We start from the raw sequence: 22664 nt of genomic DNA on the forward strand, positions 1-22664 counted from the left end.
CACATGTACTTGTGGATAATTTTGGATACTGGAAACGTACAATAATGCCATGCAAAGGTCCTAGGCCCACCGGAAGAGAAGACCCTGCAAAGTCTAGAGCTGTGATATTTTAAGGTACTTTTACAGAATGTACCTAATTACGTCATCATAAGCCTGCATGAACACACATCAGAGCCAACATCTTTACATCATGCACACATGCTTAACATCTTACTAACGCTTGGGACCAGGAGAATAAAGCCTTTGTGTAACAACAAAAGGATCATACTGCTTCCTTCATACAACACCCACTCTTGTGTAGCCAGACCTTCCAACACCAAAGCTTTTAATAAACCACTTGCCCACAAATTAAACAAGATTCTTCTGCAATTCCATCACTAGAACAGAATGCGATTTCAGCATCACAAGAGTAAATAAAATAGTAATCCTCGTGTTATAAATTATGCATCTTTCATCTCAAAGGACAATAAATAAAGCATCTCTCATCCCTATGAATCCCAAAGCAGTTAACAATTTATAAACTAACACATGGGAATCACTGGGTCCATCACTGAAAGACATACTGCCCCGGGATGCAGTGGTATTTTTTAATAGCACGTGCAAAACCATATTGAAAGATGAGAACCAAGGAAATACTATACCAACGACCTAAATTTGAGATATTTGAGTAGAGGAGATAGAAACTTGATTGACATTCACTCAGAAGAGAAGTTCTTCTATCCCACTGGAGCTCAGGAAGATGTTAGTTTCACAACTTCCCCAGACACAGAGATATAACCATCAAATTTTTTGCTGGAGTTCCCATTTCTTCTCACCCGGATTATTATTTTTTTTAAGATATTTATTTATTTATTTATTTATTTATTTATTTATTTATTTATTTATGTGACAGAGAGACAGCCAGCGAGAGAGGGAACACAAGCAGGGGGAGTGGGAGAGGAAGAAGCAGGCTCCCAGAGGGGGAGCCTGACGCGGGGCTCGATCCCAGAACGCCGGGATCACGCCCTGAGCCGAAGGCAGTCGCTTAACAACTGCACCACCCAGGCGCCCCTTACCCGGATTACTATTGTACACATTTTTGAAGCAAATATTTCGTCATAGCAAACCTTTTTGACAAACCTTGTCGCTTTCCTTTGTCTAGCAGGAAACTTAAACTTCCTAGAATAGAATGAAGGATCCCCCACCTCCACCCCCGAGTTATGGATTATGAAAGACCCTCCAACACCTAGTTATCCCACCTCATTCAGAGAGAAAAATGGGTTCCTCCAAAGGTAACCAAAGTAATTTGATTGATATGATTAACACTCGACGTGAGCACTGGAACTACAGAGGAAGTAGATAATATCCGTCCACACAACCCCATTATTTTAAGGACCATACAAAACCATGGGAAAAGTAGATGACTTATCCAAATTCACATAACTATATATAGACAAAGTGGGAATGATCCTGGAAGAGCTATTCTCAACTAGTGGGAGATTAGGATCCAAGTTAAGAATAAGGCGACCATATACTTTATCCTTCAAACTAGGACATGTATGAGAATAAAAGGAGCACATGCTCATAATATTTACGCTACTGCAAGAGGAAACTGGGACTACCCAAGGCAAACTGGAGTATGGCTCCCCAAGTTAAGAAAACTGCTAAAATTTCCAAAACATTGGCATAAAGGATCATAAGCAGTTTGATAAAGCATATTTCATATATCTATTGCCTTTGTAACAGAGATCTACAGGTGGTCAGCATCTATTTGTCTGGTTTGGCTTCTCTGGAAGGTAGAATGAAAAAGCACTGTAGAAGTTTTGACCTTTGAAAAGTTGAGTAACACAGTCCTAGAACCAGCACAACACAATTCTCTCAGAGAGCCGACCAAGATCTGTGAGCTGCACTGGAAGCCATGTCTTCTCACTTCAGTGGGATAAGGGACACTCCTAAAGAGAGGTGACACATGCAGAAAGAGACGTTCTTCATCTTTGGCATTGTATGAACCTCCGGAAGGGTGCCAAAGGCTTTACAAAAGTTGCATTTTTCTCGTTCACACATTGGAGATATAACCTCATGAGTGATGACTGTTACCAAAGACCACATTTTCACCTGCCAAGTATGGCATCTTCCTAATGAACTAGGCGTCTTTACCAATCAGATCCTCAAGTTGGTTATGATCGAATAGGACAAATGACATTACTGAACTAGTAACACCACTATGCAAATACTTGTGGTTTTCTTCAAAAGACATCTTTTCAAATATGCATTTGATGCTGAGACCCTATGATCCTATGATCTCAGAATCCAGGGCAATAGGTTGGATTGGCTTCTTATAAGGGCCTCATATCATCTCTTCCCCAGTCTTGAGTGCTGTGTATGTAAGAGTTTATTTGCTTTTGACTTTTTTTTTTAAATATTGACAATATCAACACTATAATACCTTTACACATGTAAGCGTTCAATCAATACATGGATGTGATCCATAGGCAGTCAAAGAGTAGTGTTTCAGAAAATTAAGAAAGAATGACTTGTTTCCAGTCCCAGTTTCTGAATACACAGCAGAGCTCAGAATAGGGTAGGGTTCAGTAAATATTTGTTGAGTAAGTGTTGAAAGAATGCCCATAAATCTTTCTCTCCTCACAATGACTCAAACATATAAAGTGGAATGATAGCCCTTGGGCTAGAAAGGTTGGCCTGCATGATCTCCCCATTTGCCTGCCTGATTCCAGGTGGTGACAGTGCAGCTTGGCCGCCTCTGCTTCAGCCTCCAGTTCTAAGCTTTCCTAAAGCCTTATTAGATAACTCATCTTTTCTTCACCCTAAACAGATTCAGGAACAGATGGATATCCCAAGGTGAAAAAGTAAGGCCCTATGCTTGGTAAAGACATAGCTGTCAAGACAGGCCATGCATTATCCCAATATTCACCCTTCTCTGAAACCTAACTGTCTCACCAACAGACTCTGAAAGATGCTGGCTCTTAACCATTGGACCTGTCTTTGTAAATGAATTCCAGGTGAGGACCACCACCCATTCTGCTGGGCACCATCATGTTGCACCTGTCCATTCACCGAAAGCTTACAGATCCTAAGAGTACTCAAATTACCCACTATTACCCACTAAAAGACAAATCAACATTAGCTTAGGACCAAGCAGATCCTTTCACATCTGGTATTATTTGGGAACAAGGCAGTCCAGATTTACAAATTTGCCAGATAAATGGTTTAGGAAATGGTAGACTATATGCAGACCACATACAAGGGACTGTGTAACTCAGGATCGGAATTAAATCTATGCAAGAAGGAAGTAGGGGTCCTAGAAGGTAAATCCTAGAGGATTTAGTTGTAAATCCTCAAGAATCCCTAAAGAGACTGAAAGGAATGCTGGGTTTCCCACAACGCATAGGGATTTGAGCAAATTCTATGTGAATCTCAAAAGAGCCTTGACTCCCAGCTAACATGGAAGGTGAAGCAGCAATGTGGACTAGATTCAAGGTGTTTTCAACCAGTTCACGGCTCTTTCCAAAGATCCTTTTGCACTTCACACGTGTGAAAATGTGCTCTATAAACTTGCCCGAGATGAAGAGGAATTTTTAGAATGCAACTTTATAAAGGGCAGAAGTGGTGTTTTGTTTATAAGTATATATATGTAAGAAGAAAACATGGCATGCTTTATATAACGCACAGCACGGTTTGGTTTTCTTCTCCTTTCTGCACCATCACCGCTAATCAGAGCGCTTTCAGCGCCCAGGCAGCGGAGAAAGGACAGCCATTCAGGGCCAAGCCCGGCTTGTTTCCACTTGCCACACAGGTGAGAAGCAGTTGCACCGCCAGCTGCCCTGAGAGTGACTCGGCTTGCCCTGCCCCCACCACCGCCCCAGGCCATGCCCACACCTCTCCCAGCCCAACTGCAGGGCTTCTTAAAGAACCCCGAGGCCCCAGCGTTACCTGGCAACCGCGCACCTGTGGGTTAGGTCAGCCAGGCGGTGCTAACCTGTGTGTTCCGGCTTGCGGGCTTCCCGTGTATTCATAGGCTCCCTTCTTTCCAGCTCACTCCCCCAGCCCAGGGAAGAGAACTGAACTGATTGTTTTCCTTCTTGGTTTCCAGGAGACAACAGATGCACTGATTAGCTCTCTGCTGAGGGTTCAAAAAGGCTAAGGTATACACCGTAGCGTTAACCTTGAACATGCGGCTTTTCAGAAAGTGTCTGGTTTTATTTTGGAAATGTATCTCTCTACCAGTGAACCAGATCCTTAATCTGGGAAATTTAAGAACTCTGAATAGTCATCATAAATGTATTTATTTAAAAAGAGAATTAAAAGTTATGTAACAATTATGGGGCTTTTTTGTTTGTTTTTGCTTTTTTGGTGTGTCTTTTGTTTGTGTTTGTTTGTTGCTTTGATCTCTGTTTCTCTGCAGCCTTTTTCCACCAGAAGGGGCTCATGGTGTCAAAATTCCGGGAGGGAGTTGATGTGGGACTGGCCTACCTACCGACTGGCTCAGTGAGCAGTGTTGGGGTTTGACCAGCAGTAACCCTGTAATGAACCCAGAGGTCCTGTTCCTGGCATGGAAACCTGACATTGACCTCACTTCCTGTCTGCTGACCTTGCGCCTCTAGGACACCATTTTCTGGAAGCAGATGAACATCTGCAAGGACAAAGAACGAGGCTGCTTGCAGTGTCTCTTCCTTCCATTGCCCCAAGGGGAGTAAATCAGGGCAGGGAAGAACCCAGCCAGATGTGGATGTCTGCATGCTGCTGGGGCAACCTCAGTAAATATTTTGTAAACGTTTCTTCTATCCCCCTTAGTGCATTAAGCAGAAAAAAAAATCTGTTCTCATTTTTCTATGTACCATACCACGAGCTTTGTAGTTCTAGGCATGGATTAGGCTTAGGTGAAACCTGACCTCCCCTCTCCTCCAGTTTTCTTTCCCCTATTCCTACCCCCCTACCCGCCTCATCCCGCAACCTATCCAATTATTTCTCTCCCCTCTCCTCTCTTCCTTCTCCTTCCCCTCACTTGGGACTCCTCATCTTCCCCCACTTCTCTTTGTTCTCCCTCCTCCATCCCATCCATCCTATCCCATTCTTCAGCCATTCACTGCTTGGCCTGAAAATGGCCAATTTGGGTGTTTAAACCTCTGTGAAAGGTGTTTTCTGAATCATCCTGTTTGTTCAAAAGCTGGACTCTCAAGAAAGCCAAACTATAAAGTATGCCAGGAGTCAGTGGCTTCCAAAGACTCCTTGTGGAGGTGCAAATATTGGTTGCTATTGTTCTCATCGGTTCCATTTCTTGCTTTTGGGGGGGGGGCGCTTTCTGAATCACCCTGCTCCCTTAAAGCTTGGCACATAAGGGTACCTGTTTCCCAGCTACTTTTTACATATCGCCCTCGGGTTAAATCCTCATAGACTTTGAGCAGCTAGAACTTACCCCAGGCTCCTTTACAAGTATTTGAGGGGAATGATGTGGGGGTCAAGGTGACTTTGAAATTCTTTCCTGTTCTTCATTTCTGCCTTCTCACAAAGACTCAGACATTTTCTTCTAATCAAAAAAAACCCAAACAAACGAAAAAACAAAAAACAAAAAAAACCCAGAAAACAAAAACCCTGTAATGTTGCTATTGCTGATTTTTCAAATGTGTTACTTTTTAAAAAGATTTTAAGTATAGGAATGGAATACCAAGCAAGCTGTTTTTTAAGAAAACGAAATCTCTCCCTTTAGGGGTCTTTTATAATTTACTTTGTTTTCCAAATACTGGGATTTTACAAACCCGTTTCTCTCTTACAATCTTATTTGAAAAAAAAAAAATCTCCAGCTCTCTCTCTCTCTTTTTTTTTCTTTCTTTTTTTTTTTTTTTTTTTTTGCTGATAGGGTTGATTGTGTTTTGAGTTTCTTGTTTTAGTAAGAAACATTTACATGTTTTATGTGCTGTATATATATATATAAAAGAAATCATTAGCAATGCCCAAAGTTAATAGCCTAGGAATGTATAGCATAATATACTGCAGTGTCACTGAGAGAGTGAAAAAGATTTAACATAGGACTCAGGGGGAGAAAGTATAAACTGTGTGAAACTATTACTACTCCAACTAGTTCTAAAAGAGCTCAATGTGAAACCAACCAGAAAATGATCATCCCACAACTATAAATATAAAGCACTAAAAAAGACAAAAGCTCTCCGGCATTGTGAAAAATCCATAAATAAAAAGCACCCCCAAAAGCATTTGCTGGCGAAAGTATTTAGTGTGGCAATAAAAGAGAGTATTTGTTTTCTTTATATTAAGTGATTTTTTATGGAATCTGTACAATTAAACACTGCGTAAGAGCATAAGAATTAGAGTTTGTATTTGGCACCTAATTGAATACAGAATCAGGAAGATGTGGAATCTAAAGTGGTTTGGTGCCTTTGCACTGTACAGTCAAGGTTACCTGGAAGTCTTGTTAAATAGAAAGCATTCCATATTGGAAAAAAAAACCCATTCTTTGAACGTCCACATATACATATGTACATGTCAAAATACAATATGAAAACAGGATTCCTTTTCATGGCTTCGTACTTTGCACACAAGTGTTGACACGTGAGCGGAACGGCATTTTGAGGTAGGTGGCTCTAGTCCAAGGGTGATTCTACTAGGCCAATCTTCATATTAAAAATATTTTAGTTAAAGAATATATTATCTCATTTTATTTTGTTGATACTCATTAGGCTCCATAGAGTGACTTTTTTAATGATGTAGTTACCTGTTGTCAGCTCAAAGAAAATCCCAAGAGTTCTAGGCACTAAGTCCTAAGCACTTAGGACCAAGAAACAGCAAAGGACAACTTAACAATTTATATAAAATATCACTTTGATTCATCAAGTCAAAGACTTCCGGGTTTCAGCCAAAACTTGCAGATCGTGGGGTTGACAACAAACCTCATAAGGACAACAACCAAAGTAGATTTACCTTATAGATGTGTTCTACGTTGGTGAGGCAAGTAACTAAAGTGTGTGGGCCGGATGCTTCCGCCCTCCCGTTCACTTTGGGACACAGAGGAAACTGGGGTACCTGATGGGCAGGGATGCTGGTAATGAAGACATAGCAACAGAGGTTAGCATAAGCTTTGCCTCCACCCCAATATCATTAGCAAAAGATTTGCTAATGCAATGTCAAGGGTGCCATATGCCCTTCCAATGTCTGGACTCTCCTGGAGCCATCAAAGGGAAGTATCAGCACTATTGATTTGGACCATATGCACTTTCAACAATTGCCTTTAAAAACCCGTTAGGAATAGCAATTTCATATGGATTAAAACTAATAGTCTATAGACAGTACAGAACTTGATCCATTGAGAATTGTTTGCTTATTGCAAAAGAGGTTTTAAACTGATCTAATTCTACTTTTTTTCAAGTCTCTCCTCTCTGAGAGTGAGAACTATTAGAGGATGATATAGCTGGTAATCTCAAAGATTAAACATAGTATGTCACTTCAGAATTTGTATAGAACGTTTGTGCATATTAACCTCTATAATCATCATAACAATCTTTTGAGGAAGGTATTATTACCACCTTTTTAAAGACAGGGACCCTAAGGCAAAAAGCGGCTCAATGATTTGCCAGAGGTCACAGAAGCACAGAGGGGTAAAAGCCTGGTGCTGGTTCAAGTTCAAGTTCCAGTCTCCCTTTCCAGCTATATAGTGTTCTTCCCTCTATTGCGGTGCCTATCTCAGGAACTCAAAATGTCCTGTAAACAATTATAGTGTGAAAAGCACTATGATCTATGATTCTACAAAGATGGGGGTGGGTCAGGGAAAAGGCAGATTTGAAGCAGTTTCCAGGGTTTCAAATCTACACAAACAGGGAGGATTTCTGCTGTGTTAACAAAAAAGGGGGGGGGGGCGAGGATTCTTGGAAAGAAGTGGGGTTTGGAGAGAAAGATGGTAAGTGTATTCTTAAGCTCGCTGAACTTTTGTAAATTATGCAAGTGGAGGTGGCCAGCAGACAGACAGCTCAGGAAGGAGGCTGAGAATCAGGATAGGTCACCACAGGATGCTGGGTGAGATCAGGAGATCGGCCAGGGAAAAGACTGAGCGGAAATGAAGTGGCCAGAGTCTCAGGAAAACATGGAGGGTGGGGGAAGAACGTGTATATTCAGAAAAAGGGAAAAAGTAAAGTCCCCTTTCAAAAAGTGGAAAGATTAGTCTTGCTCAAATGGAGAAAGATTGTACTTGCTCAAAGATGAAAGTCAAACAGTGTAGTAAAGGCAGAAAGAGATTGTGACGCGAAGAGCTGAGAACTCGCTTGTTGGGTAATCCCATGTTCTCGAGAACGATAAAGGTAAGAGGTGGGGTATGTTCTCAAAAGCAACCTTTGGGGACAGCTACTGGGGGAAGGTTAGAAGAGAGGGACTGGAGACAGATAAAAGCAAATTGACCTGCAGCCAGGACGTAAGCGTTGCTCAGACAACTTGAACCAGCAGTGAGAAATCATCACAGCTACCAGAATTTCTCCCCAGAGCAGAGAAATAGAAGGATTTGAGCAGGTTTAGCAACTAACAAGAAACAGATGCTCTCAGGTCAAAAGAATGAGAGGGATTTTAACATGACATGAGAAGTTAGCTAAAACGGCTAAACATAAAGTCGAAGCTTATGTAAGTAAGAGAGAATGGGAAGAAAGACAGGAAGATCGCAATAAATATGAGCAGCGGGGCTGGTCAGTGTGGGAAGCAGGAGGGATGCATGGGAATACAGTCTGGGTGTCGGTTTGGTGGCTGGACATAGAAGCTCAAATTCACCAGTTCTTTACCACTTCTGTTTTCATTTCTCACCACTGACTTCACCTGTCTGTCCCTTGAGAACGTTTGTGTTTCTAACCATTTCTCAAAACTTTCTATCTCCATTCTTTGACTCCCCGTTTGCTCCTGAATGCCCTTTGCCTCCCTGTGGCAGCTGTAAGAAAACCACACAAACTGGGTGGCTAAAACAACAGAAGCTGATTCTCCCACAGTTCTCAAGGAGGGAAGTCAGAAATCAAGGTGTCAACAGGGCCATGCTCCTTCTGAAGGCTCTGGGGGAGAAGCTGATTCCTTTCTGAGCCTCTGAGGGTTGCCATGCGGACATATCTTTGGAGACACAATTCAGTCCCCTACACTCTTCAGCCTACCTTCTCCCCACATTTACTCCAACACACACACACACACACACACACACACACACACACACCCCTCTTGACCAACCTTCCCTAATAGTACAGATGGATGACCTCCCGTTTTTTAGGTCTCACAACCAATTGTCAATTTTCATGAGATTTTCTACAGTATCAGGCATCCTCAGCAGCTAAGGACGTCTCCAAATACTCTCCTTGCTGAACTTCTAGGATTTCCAGTTTCCATGCTTCTTCTGACCATTCTGTTTCAAGCACGTTTGCTCATACTATCTCCCACTCCATCCTCTTCTTGAATGGTGGTATACACCAGAGGACTTCCTCTTCTCCACTCACTTTTTACTCTCTGGGTAAAGCTATCCACTCATAGAGTTTCAATTCTACCTTTGTGTTCAGTAAATCCTACCTGTAACTCCAGCCTGACTTCCTGCCTGACGTCCACAGCGGCACCATGCAATGGAAACTTCTGCTGTCATATTCCATATCCACACTAACACAGTAACCACTGACCGTACATGGCTACTGAACACTTGAAATGTGGTTAGCTACTGAGCAACTGCATTTTTAACACTTTTCTTTTTAATAAATTTAAATAGCCACGTGAGGTACTGGCCACCTTATTAGATAGTGCAAATCTAAAGTCCTCTCTACTTTATGGGTGGTTCATTCTAATGAACTTCTTGCTGGTCAAACAATATGTCTTTCCACTGGGTAGGTAACTGTCTTTCAGGAATCAACCATCCCCTCCTCTGAAAAGTCTTCTCAACAACTCAGGTTAAATGATCTGATTCCGCTTCTGTCTTTCCACAACTCATTTTTCATTATAGTACTATATATGATATGATATAATAAATATATTACACATAATATTATATATATATATATCCATCATTTTATAGTTTTATATGCTTGTGTCATGAACTCCTTGAAGAGAAAGACTGTATCTTACCTTAATTCATTCTGTAGTCTTTGTAAACCCTTCTGACTGAAGCAATTAAAAAAAATGAGCAATTGTATATTGCTTGGTGGTAAACTTGCATCATCAGAAATGAAGATGAACAAGGTGCAGGATCTAAAAAAAGGAGCTGCTGGCTTCTTTCATAACCCCCTCATGAGAGTGGCAAAGTTCAGGTAATTCACGAAGGTTTTGCATCAATTCAATGATTTAAAACAAAAATCGTGTTTTTTGTTTCTTTTTGGTTTGGGTTGGGTTGGGTTTTGGTTTTTAATGAGTTGCAGTTTTAGGAGCCTTACAAACTGAAAGTTAACATGGTTAACTGGGTACGTGAGCCATTTGGCTGTCACCCTTTATGCTTAAAGTGCAAATCATTCGAAGCATCGCTCTTCTCTGAAATCTGAAATATGGTGATTTGGAGAATTCCAACTAGTGGTGCATAATTCTTCAAAACTGTAGTTAAAAGGAAAAAAAAGAGCTCATATTTTTGCTAAAGAGGAAAGGAGAGCAAAAGCGAAAATGTTCTCTGATTTTGGCTATAGGATGTGTGTGGGTGCGTGCATCTGTTAATGGGGTGAAGGGCGGAGCGTGAGTAAAGGGTTAGAGGCAGGCATACGGATTGCCGGGAAGGAGACTCATGGAGGCTTTTTTGGATCCTGTGCGTTCAGTGCAGCCTTCACCGCCCGTGGCTGCTCTTTTTATGAGAACTGGCACACACTTAACTGCTTTAGCTGTTGGCTTCTAGGCTTAGTTTAACCCACAAATGAGGCACTCATTCACATTTTAGCTATCATTTCCATTAAGCTGTGCAAATACTAATGGTTCCTAATCTAACTGGATAAGGCACAACCAAATAAATATAGCCCCTAAATACCCTAATTATGAGGTATCTAGAAACAGAATGGTGGTACTTACTGCAAAGAAGTACCTTACTGGAAACTTAAAATTTTCCTTCCTAAGTATATGGAAAAACCAAATAATCTTTACACAGAAGGCAGGGAGTAGCAATTCCATTAAGATATTACACGGAAAAAAAAAAAAAAAAAGCTCTTGTCCCATTTTGTCTATTTCAAGCTCCATTTTGCTCATATTGTAACTTAGAGAATCATTCAGAGAAACAGAGTGGGAGGAGGAATATGAGCTACATTTCGTTCGAACTTCAGATACATTTTTCTTTCCTGTTTTATCTGAGCTTGCAGGCGACATCTTCTTAATGAGGGTCTTCAAATTCCTCTGCCTTTTAGAAATGTCTCCTGTGTGCCCTGGGACAACAGTCTCTGATTTTAGCTTTTAAATATGCTCATAACATAGAGTAATTTTTTTTCTTAGCTCTATTCATTGTTTTACTTGCTTTAGTGGGAATTATGGGTTTGATTAATGGGCTGAAAGATTTGGTCCTTTTTAGTTTCCTTATCTCTAGTCCTTCCTGATGCATGATGCTTCTCACTGTCTCTGAATACTGGAGAATCCTAACAGCAAAGGGGAGTTTAAAATAAGAGTAAGAATAAAAGTGGGGTGGTTTATCCACGATCGTGGTATTTGTGGCAAACATTTACAGGAAATACATTCATACATGCATGTATATGTTCAGTCACATACTCCTGTATTCATTCAACAGACTGTTTGCACCAGCAGTGAGGCTTGGTACGGGGAAGAGTCTGCAGTGATTTCAGGTTCTACTAAATCAAAATGAGATGGGGGGCCCACCAATTCCCTCTACTTTAAACAGTGCTGCAGGCATGACAATGGAAATAGGCATGGAAAGAGAAAGTAGATATAGCAAGGCTTATTTATTCTGTTTTAATTTTGGTCACTATGTGAATCAAATAGATAATCAGGAAACACCTGTGTTCAGTGAGTTACTAAAAAGGTACGACACATGATTCTGATGAAACGAACTATCAATCTTGGAATCCACAGGTGTTACAAAAATAACCACAAATAACCAGGCAACTAATCCCATCATCACTGGGACTGCAAGCTTTGAGTCAAATATGCATATTTATTGCCCTAATTAGCTCTTAAAGGTGAAGTAATGCTTCAGGGTTTACTAAGGGGCTCAGGGAAGAAGGATTATCTAACAAAGCAAGGTATTTGGGTTTGAGGAGCACAATTAAAACACGAGGTTCCAGTGAGAGCTACTCCTTGATTTATCTAACCAACAGAAACGTGCTATTTTGGCATGTCCGCCCCTTTCCATACATGCACAAAACCATACAAGCAGGTGAATTTCTTTTATCCCTGGGGTCATCAAATAAAATGAGAGTCTAGTACTAGAATAGCTCTAATAGCAACCCTTTGGAAAATAGTGTATTTTTTCTCCATGTGGGCAAAATATGCGTAAGTTCACTAAAATAAGCTGGAAAATATTCCTGACTCGTTGAAATGCAATCTGTGAGCTCCAAAAATAAATAAAGATTGCTCCTAAGAAGTCTAGAACATGATATGATGCAAAGCAATGGTAACAGATTAAGTACTCTCATGCTCCCAAACATCTGAATCAGCCTGTTCTGCCTGGTTACCATGAAAATATGATGTGCACAGAGATCTTAATTTATAACTTTTCTCATAGATCTGGTCCAGGTCCTCAGATCTGGAATTTTAAACACGCATTTGCTGAGACATAAGCAGTGGTCATAAATGTGTATGTGTATGTTCTCTCTAAAAAGTAATATCAGTCCAAACTAATATTTCATATTTATCGAGGGGCATCGGAAGGGTATAACAGTCCTGCTATTCCAGAAAAAGGTAAATACGTTCTGCATAATCATACATCCATGTAGGTACCTACATACGAGCTCATATTCCCTGACCTCCTCCCCACCTGCATCTCATTCGATCCTTAATAAAGAAAAATGAGAGCACCAAAAGTGTTTAAGAAGTTGATTACAAAGCAAAACCTCGAAGTGATGCAGCCAGGGACGATGTAAATGTGTTTCACAGGAAGTTTGAGGTTGTTCATGTTTCTGCCCAAAGGAGGAGCCATTTGCAGATCAATTTCAATCAAGAAGTTGTTCTTCACACCAAAGGGCATGTTTTATACATGGCTGAGTAGAACGCTGAGCGCGCTTAGATGCCAGAGAGCTAGAGCAGAAGGGCCTTACCATGCACTGCGAGGAGTGCAATTTTCATGGTGATAAGTACTTCCTGGAGAAGGATGTTATCACATGGCCCTGAAGGAGGAAAATGCCATCCGAAAAATACAACGGGCTTTGCGCAGACGCAAATGGCGAGTCTTGCAATTTTGCCGAAATAGTAATAAAAGGTCTGAGAGAAGAGCATATGCATCTCAGCACATAACTGAATAGAGCAAGAGTAGCCCAGGGGCGTGCAGTAAGGAATGACCAGAAACGGGACTGATGACCAATTCTTCACCCTTTCCTTTATCTTTACTTCTTACCATGAGAACTGCACTTCCTTTCCCCCACCCAAAGAGAGAAGCAAAGATTCTTCCTCACTGTGGGTTTGACCCCCAGACTTGCTTTTACCAATGGATGTTAATGGAAGAGATAGGACCAAAGTCTTTTTAAAACGTTTGGGTGATTGGACTGCCTTTTTGCACTTCTGCCGTTGTGAAGAGAACTAATTAAAAATAGATAAATAAATAAATAAATAAATAAATAAATAAATAAATAAGTACTTGCCCAAGCTCACCACTGACTCCAGCTGGAGGAAAAGAGATAATGTGAGCCTATATCTGCTTACAGCGGCCACAGTCAGTCATGCAACTGTCTACCCTCCGCTCCAGGAGACTGAACGCTTATTTTCTGAGTCGCTTAGATTTCTGTGGTTATCGGTCATGCAGCAACAGCTAACTGATAGAAAGAGGGTAATTATGTTCAAGTATATGAAGAACTTGCCTTTCTTTTTTGGAAATAAGACACTACTAAAAGAGATGCAGGTTAACCATAAGGAAGTTAGCATCATTAACACCTTTTTTAAAAAAGGGTTTGGGAATGGGAAAGCCACACATGCTGGAGCCTCAATTAGTCTCTAGAAGAAACAAACCAACTGATCTATGTTTCTGCTTTCTTATTTGATCCCAAACATAACATCACAGATAAGCCAATAGAAAACAGAAATCCCACCTGATTACAAACCGACTCTCTGGCAGTTTCTTGAAATAGACATGTGTCCTTTATGCCTCCCTGCTTACCATGTTACAGAGAGTTACTCTGGTGACTCCACTGAGTCATATGGTTTAATTTGTCCTCATTAACTGGATGGAACCCTGTTTCTCAGAGCAAATGTTCTCTTAATCAGTTAAAAAACAGAGAAACATATCAGAACTAAAAAAAATCTTTTAAACTAAACTTTGAGTTAAATTACGAGTTCTTATCTTCTTAAATTATAAGTCGGTGACAGTCAAGAAATGTTCAGAGATTATTTGGATGAATTTGCTTATATTTGCATATACTGTGTAAAGTTGTTACAGTGCTCACTCTAGAATCGGACAGATGTAGGTACAGATCTGAGCTCTGACACTTAATAGCTATGTGACCTTTCCTGGCAAGTTAGATTCTGAGCCCCGGTTGCCAATGAAGCAAACAAATGGTGTATACAGTAAGTGTTTAACAAACAGTAGCCACTACCAGTATCGTCATCAATACCATCATCATTACCAAAGTCGTCCTCCTCCTCATCGTCATCATCACCATTATCATAAGAAGTTTTGGGGAAGATGAGATATGATCTAAGCTGTGCCCTAGGAGATGAATTTGACAGGAGTGCTCAGAATGAACTGGAGAGGGTGAGCAAACTAGAAACACTAATGGTTTCATTTAGAATGTCTCCATCGTTTCCATCCCCCGTTTGCAATATCCCACACACTTACACACACCAGAGTTGGAGTAGAAAACTCAACACTAAAACACAAATAAGAAATGCTGGCATTTCTGCCTAAGGCGAGTCATGGCCAAAGAGCTAGACAGAAATATTCCCTATCCCCACTTTGTTCAGGAGCTCAACGCTAACTAATGGACAGACAGACTGCAGACTCGTGCCTAGAGAGCTCGCCCTCAGTACTCGCTTGTGATGCTCCTACATGGTCTTTGCTGCCTACGCTGCCAGCCATCTGTTATAATGGCAGAATGCCAGCTTACAGGATAGCTTGCTGGCTTTGCAGAAGCGCAGGGGCCAAGAAAGGGTTTTCAACAAGAAGCTCCTTATGAAATGCACAAGAGTGCCTGGAGAGAACTCCTGGTTGCCTCTCCTCCTCCCCACCCAGCGATGCTGAGGGTGATTTTTTTCTTCATGACATCTTGTTTCACCTGTTGATTTAACTAGTTGGGTCTCCAATCTAAATCTTGAAATCTGGAGAGGAAAAAACACGAACCATGCGTAGGTACCTGTGGCTGCCAACAGACAGGTGGTGTTATTGCCTGCTTCTTGGCAGGGCTGATGGGAAGCAGCAGGATTTCCATCACTACTCTGCTAGTTCCTCCTCTAATTCCCCAACGTTCTCCTTTTTCCTCCATGATTCCTCCCCGTTTCCCCAATCCTTACATTATCTGTAAGAATTAGCAAAGATTTCTTTGTTTTACTTGTCTTCCCCTGTATCCACATTAATTTAAATGGAAAACATGAAAATGCATACCTAGAATTTATTCTTGTAAGACACACAGAGAGAGATTTAAATACATTTGGTGTTTTAAACCAATGCTTCTGTGTGACTAGAATATATTTGATAATTATGTTAAAGATCATATATCCTTTGGAGCTGATAGACCCGGAAAAGTAAATGTCAATTTTAAGTTAGTAAAATAAAAATTTTCAACCTAATGATCAAGAGCATTTTCAGTTTATATCCTAGAAGGTATTAGCTTTTAAAGAAATAGAGAAATGTACTTAAATATCTAGAGCATGTGGTATTAAGTACAACAAAAACTCCGTGGCCAGTCATAGATATTTGAGACTGTGAAGAAGAAAGTGCAGAGGTAAGAGTTTAAATGCCACCTGATGATACTAAGAATGTTGATTTTAGGCCAATATTCACTTATTCATCATTCAACAACTATGGACTGGACATTGAGCATAGGACAAGGCATTGGGCTGAAGGTTAATGACCAGAAAGCAAATCAACCGGAACACCTTCAGGAAAGAATTTCACCATCTAGGGGCACCTGGGTGGCTCAGTCCATTAAGCATCTGACTCTTGATTTCAGCTTAGATCATGATCTCAGGGTCCTGGGATCAAGCCCTGCATCAGACTCCCCACTCAGCTGGGAGTCTTCTTGTCTCCCTCTCCCTCTGCCAGTTCCCCCTGCCCCCACCACGTGCGGTCTCACTCTCTAATCAATAAATAAATCTTAAAAAAAAAAAAAAGAATTTCACCATCTGGTATTGTGTGTGTATGTGTGACAAGACAAACATAAAGCAAAGCAGAAATGCAGTGATGGGGACACAGACAGGTATTATGGTATTATGAGACTACTTCTTGCAAGAGGAGGAGGGAATTAGGGAAAGCTGCCTGCAAGAGATCAGAGGCAGGTTTCCTTAAGAGTTTGAATTCATAAAACATACGAAGAACTAGATATCACTTATTCTTACTTAAAAAAGTTGGTTGAGTCTATGCATCTCTTCACTATTCTAATATGGCTAAATTTCTGGGTTAGAATAAAAAGAATCTATGGAATGGGCCTAATTCTTGGGCTCTGTCACCACAGGATGCGTGTAAAAATTCACACAGATAAAGAAAGTGTACAGCATTGTAAACTGAAAATTATTATCATTTATTTTTAATATGCCTTTTCATCTACTGAAGGATCAAAAAGAAAAAGAAAAAAACCATGAAGGAGTGGTCTTTGCTTATCTATTTCAGAAATGAAGTTTTCCAGATCATCACGGACTCTAACTTAGGACCAGCAGAGGCTTTGGGCTGTCTGTCCACCTCTCTGGCTTCAGAGGGACAAGAGGAGTCCCCAGTAGTGGTCAAACTTGCCCATTCCTCCCAGCACTGGTAAGACTATTTTCCTTTCCAGAAACTTCCTGCACATTAGGGGTGCCTTGTTGTTTACATTATGGATGAGATATAGAATATAGAAGTTGCAGGTGCTGGCAGATGAGTTGACTTCTTAAGAAAGAAGCAAACAGAAAAGACTAAGTTTCTGATTCCCCCATACAGAATTGGTATGTTTTCTTCTAAGTAACTCACGTTGCCTCCTGACCCTCAGGTTATAATTAAAGAAGGAGCTCTTCTGAAAATGTGCTTAGCCTCTGTCTGAGTAAAGGCAATACAAAGGTGTAGAGTGACTGATAGGAAACTGACAAAGTAGAAAAAATACAGTGATAGTGTGTGGTGTATTACCACTGACCAGAGGGGCGGAAGACCCAAATTCTGGACCCAACCTAGTCATTGCTTCGCTGTGAGAATACCCACAAAGCAGTCAATGGGATCTTCATTTCTTCATCTATTATATGTGGGGAATCAACCAAGCAATTCCCAGGCTCCCTTCCGGCTCTTGGTCATTGCAAATCTTGAAGCAAGAAGCTCTATCCATGAACCCCACCCATCGCAATCATGGTCCCCTTTACTCTCATTGCTCCGTAGGGACATACTAACGTACGTGAGAAACCTGTGGTGGACTATGCCCCTCTAAAGGTCAAGTGACAGCTTTGCAATTTCTATGACATATAACCTTTCAGTTACCTCCTCATGGATAAAAGACCTTATTTAAATCTTACATATGTGTCGAGACATAAAATGATTAACTTTCCTAAAAATTCTGCTGTTCTGCTTCTTTCTATTACTGCCTAGTACTATTTGTATTGATATTTCAGAAGCAAAATAATTAAACATGATTTTTTCTTTTTTTTTTTTTTAGAGTGTCCAAGAAGAGTTAAGTTCCTGGATTCTATTTGAGTCAACTTTTAGGATTAGCTCTTTCTCAGAAGGTGGGAGGGCGTGGGGGAGGTGATATTTCAACATCTAAACGTTTTAAATGAGAAACATGTGAATATATTCACATATATACATGTATCATTCCCAAGCATGTACGTATATTTTCCCCTGATGTACGATCTCAGTAAAATATCAGAGAGAAAAAATGTCAGACATACATAGCATAGCAATCAAGGGCTAATGAAGATCCAGGTATTAAATCAATTAAGAAGTATCAAAAGCTACCTAATCATCAAGGAACAAAATTGGCACCACAATATGTAGTGAGTATGGGAAAGCCTAATTTACTAAACATACCCTGCAGTCACATAATTGCATGTAATTTTACCAGCATAATTAACTAATTTAATTACCACTTCTCAAGTGCATCAATTATTGACATTACAGAGTTTTCAGACAGCAGAATTACTGTGTGGTACATCCAGAGAATGCAAAATGCTTCGTACGCCTATTTTCCCCGTCATAGTCAACCACTGAGGAAGAATGTGGAGCTGGAGGGGGATAGCTCCTTTAGTGAAGGCTCGGTTAGTGGGCAGGTTTAAAGGAAGGAGCACCCACAAATGTGTCTGGCACAAGGCAGAGAAGGGGAGGAAGCCCCAAGACAATGCTCTGCCAAGCAGTTCTTTGCCAGAGTATAGACAAAATGTGTGAAGCCCAGTCAGAGAAAGAAATAGAAGGTTCTAATTTTTTGGAAAAAAAAGAATCGATGCAACAGCAATTCAAGCTATGACCAAGAACACTTGCTAGAAGGAAAGGATATAAAAGAAAGAGAAACCTGAACATTTTTTTAAAGAACCAAAGCTTGCCTTTGAGAATAAGGTTTTTTGACATTATATCTTTTTTTAAACTTAATTGTTATGAAAGCATTAATATGAGGGATCCTCCTGGAAAACTGTTTGAGCTTGTCAAGTCAGGGAGATGGCGTAGCCTACTCCCAGAAGGATCATAGTTTCACAGCTGTTTAAGAAAGAATCGTCAACATCAGTCAAGATTGTTTCCATGTCACAAAATTTGTGAACAAAGATGGCCGACAATCCTAAGCGCTCTGGCGTGGTTCTGCGGTCCTTTCCATGTGGCCCTCCTGTATCTGAGCCTTGCACTTCTTCCTACTATCTGGAGGTGGCTGAACTGGGAAGTCGTGTTCACATCAGCAAAGTATTATAATGAGGCCATTTACCACGGAGTAAGATGTGAGAATGGGATGCCTTTCTTACCTTTTGAGTCCCTGGGTATCTATTTTATGTTTGGATTTAAATGGGGATGTCGAATCCTTTATTGACTCTGGAAATTAAAAAAAGGAGTCTTTGTTACTTCTCTCTTTAAGAGTTTACTCAGTACATCACTTTTAAGTGACTTAGTCAAGCAATCCAGAAATCAGCTTTAAGAATAGGAAAATATGTTTTCACACTCGTGGTTGAAAATCAGATCACAGTCTCAAGATCCAGACTTGTATTGGGGAAAACTTTCTGAGCCTAGAAATAAGTGGTTGCAAAATAATTGGGCCAGGTTCTACGAAGAGTCAGTTTTTGTGAAGCGTATTTATTTACTTTTTGTAAGAAACTTGGAACTGAGAGTTGGAGACCAAGAATCCTTATCTCATCCTTAATGTGTCTCAGTAAGCAGGGCAACCGTGTGAAGTGTGTTGAATTTTCTCTGGGGCTTTCAGCAGCCCTGTCCATCCCGTCTACTTTAGATCATGTTTCTTCCTCCCCCACCACCTTGCAATGTTACAGAGCTCCTTTCTGTTTTCTCCTACCCTCAGCCTTAACGTAGCTTTAACTTGTGATTGTATTACCTCTCGGAGGGGTATTTAATGTAAGTTTTTGCTGATTTGCTATGTAAAGTTTTTGGCCTTTCGAGACTATTAAAAGTTTTTAATACTATTCCATTATTGTCTTTTTAAGATTTATTTATTTATTTATTTATTTATTTATTTATTAGTGAAAGAGAGAGAGAAAGAGAGAGTGTGCATGCAAGCCAGGGGAAGGGCAGAGGGAGAGAATCTCAAGCAGACGTAGGGCTCCATCTCATGACCCTCAGATCATGACCTGAGCCGAAACCAAGAGTTGGGTGGTCAATGGCCTGAGCCATCCAGGCGCCCCAATACTGTTTGTATTATTAATAGTCAAGTGAGAACTGGTATTCCAGGGCTGGAGGGAATGGGTGGGAAGAGGGCCTTCCCAGTGCTCCTAAAACCACATCAGATCAGTAGCATTCTTCTTCCTCGAAAAAAGGTTGTTTCCAGGGTTGAGACACTCCTGGGAATTAAACCCACTGGATTTTTTAGTCCTAACTATGAATACAGCCCACAGAAGAGTCAATAAAGTATGTTCTGTGTGAGAAAAAGCCTTTCCATTTCAGGAATGCCTGTTATGAGAAGTTTATTAACTTAAGTCACACCCTCTGTCTTGAGGAAGTCCCTGATAATTAGGTTTTAAATTAACTTCAGTCTTCAATTCAAACTATTGATGTTTATTCTTCACTTCCTATTATCGTTACCCACATACATTGTATTTTCTGTAACACAGATCTATGTGGACAGTGATTCAGGAAGATGTGTACAAAGGAGGAAAGAGGTCACTCTGGTTCACTAGTGTTAAAATCTTTAGGCCAGTTAGACCAAAAACATCATGAACAGAAAAATATAGAAATAAAAATATGGCATTGGTGGTTCAGTGGTAGAATTCTCGCCTGCCATGCGGGAGGCCCAGGTTTGATTCCCGGCCAATGCAGACACTTCGCTTTGGGGTGCTTGGGTGGCTCAGTCGGTTGGGCGTCTGCCTTCAGCTCAGGTCATGATCCTAGGGTCCTGGGATCAAGTCCCACATCTGGCTTCTTGCTCGGCAGGAGCACACCTCACCCTCTCTGTCTGCCTCTCTTCCTGTCTTGTGCTCTCTCTCTCTCTCAAATAAATAAATAAAATCCTTAAAAAAAAAAAATAAAAGGAATAAAGGTTATACAAAAAGATGCAATAGATAGTGTGGATAAAGTAAATGTGTATAAGGCATATTCCTTCCAACAGTGCTCTCAGTCTGGCCAGACATTCAGAACAGCCCATAAATAAGGACCATACGAGCATGAATCAGTGAGCTGTAAGAATTAATTAGGAGAGAGAACTGTAGGAGGGACTTCAAAGAAGTTTCATGGGGCACAGGACATTTGTAATAAATCTCAAGGGAAGGGTAGCATGCAACGCAGAGAAGTAAGAGAAAGAGTTGGACAAGCGTAGGAAACACCGTGGCAGAAAGCAGAGGGATGGCAAGTTTGTGAGAAGATAGGCCTGCAGCATGGTGGGCATGCACAAAATCAGGAAGGCAGTGGGGAGAAGGAGAAGGATATAAGTAGGGGACTGAGGGTCCCAGGCTCTGTCCCTGACCTGCTGGTAACTAGTCGGAGATCCAGAAGAGCCACCTCAGCTTTCTTGTAAAACGAGACCTACATCCTTCCCACATGTACACAAATCCTATGGGTTGAAACTGAAGTCTACCATTTACAAGCTTAAAAATCTTTCTTTTTTCTTTTTTTTTTTTTAGAAATCTTGGCACACCTTCCTGGTCTCCTCCATACCTATTACAATCCCTAATTGTGATTTATTTCCCATGCTGGATCAAGTCATTTCATAGCAATCGAACTTACAATATTGCTCTCAACCACATGCTTGAGGCAGGATTACAGGACTCCCTACAGAGGAGACCCAAGTAACCATCGGCTGAATCAAGGATGCCCCCAGACCATTGGGCCATGTAGCTCCCTTCTTCTCTGCCAATGCTTTTCAGACAAGTGATCAGTCTACCTGGTCTGCATATCCTCAAAGTATAGTTTCATTCCTATCCTCAGAATGGGCATCTGCCACCACACACTTTACTAGAACCTATTATCAGAGATTTTTTTTGGGGGGGGGTAACGTTCTAATCACCATTCTGTGTAAATTTTCTGCAGCAATGAATGTTTTGACATATGGCTCCAGGAAGGTGACATTCATGACTAAGAGCCAGATAAACACTTCCCTTGGTCAGGACAGAGAGCCAAGAATGGTGAATTACCAGAACTGGTAATATTACTGATCAGCTCTGCACCTTCCAGGACTATAGAGAGGTCCCCCCGCCCCACCCCCCAGCCCCGGACACCAGATACATGGTATCTTTACAAAGCACCAGTTAATTCTCTGATTCTCTCACCAACTGGGTGTCCAACAATTCAATTCTATTTCAACACTACCTGGGGTGACAATCAGACCTCATAGATAAGGGCTCAGTCCCACAAGACTGCTCCTACCTCAGACACAAATGGCAGTGGGGTGCCCAGGCTACTGTCATTCTGCCAGGCTGACCACAAAACCAGAGGTTCCCACCACTTCCCTCTCAGCTTTCATAATTCAATAGAGTGACTCACAGAATTCACAGAAGTGTTTTACTTACTATTACTGATTTATTATAAAGGATTCAACCCTGGAATAGTCAAAAGGAAGAGATGTCCCTGGCAAGTATGGGGTGAAGGAAGGCGTAGAACTTCCATGCCTTCTTCAGATTTCCTATCTGCCCAGCACTTTGATTGATGTGTTCACCAACCAAGCTCTCCAAACTCTGTTGTTCAGGAGTTTTTATGGAAGTTTCATTATGTAGCATGATTAATTAAATCATTGATCGTTGGTAACTGAATTCAATCTTCAGCCCCCTCTTCTCCC

The 22664-nt window shown here is 41.0% G+C and overlaps 1 long non-coding RNA gene and 1 other non-coding gene across 2 annotated transcripts in view; one reads left to right on the forward strand and one right to left on the reverse strand.

The window, feature by feature from the left end:
* The window catches only part of LOC123001713 (uncharacterized), a 340673-nt gene that overhangs the window by 78106 nt on the left and 239903 nt on the right, over positions 1-22664 (reverse strand). The gene's annotated exons all lie outside the window — the stretch shown is intronic.
* Positions 20642-20712, forward strand: TRNAG-GCC (transfer RNA glycine (anticodon GCC)). Its single transcript has one exon. It is a non-coding gene; the product is annotated as a tRNA-Gly (tRNA).

This window comes from Ursus arctos, unplaced genomic scaffold, assembly GCF_023065955.2.
Source record: "Ursus arctos isolate Adak ecotype North America unplaced genomic scaffold, UrsArc2.0 scaffold_31, whole genome shotgun sequence".
Taxonomy (NCBI): Eukaryota; Metazoa; Chordata; class Mammalia; order Carnivora; family Ursidae; genus Ursus; species Ursus arctos.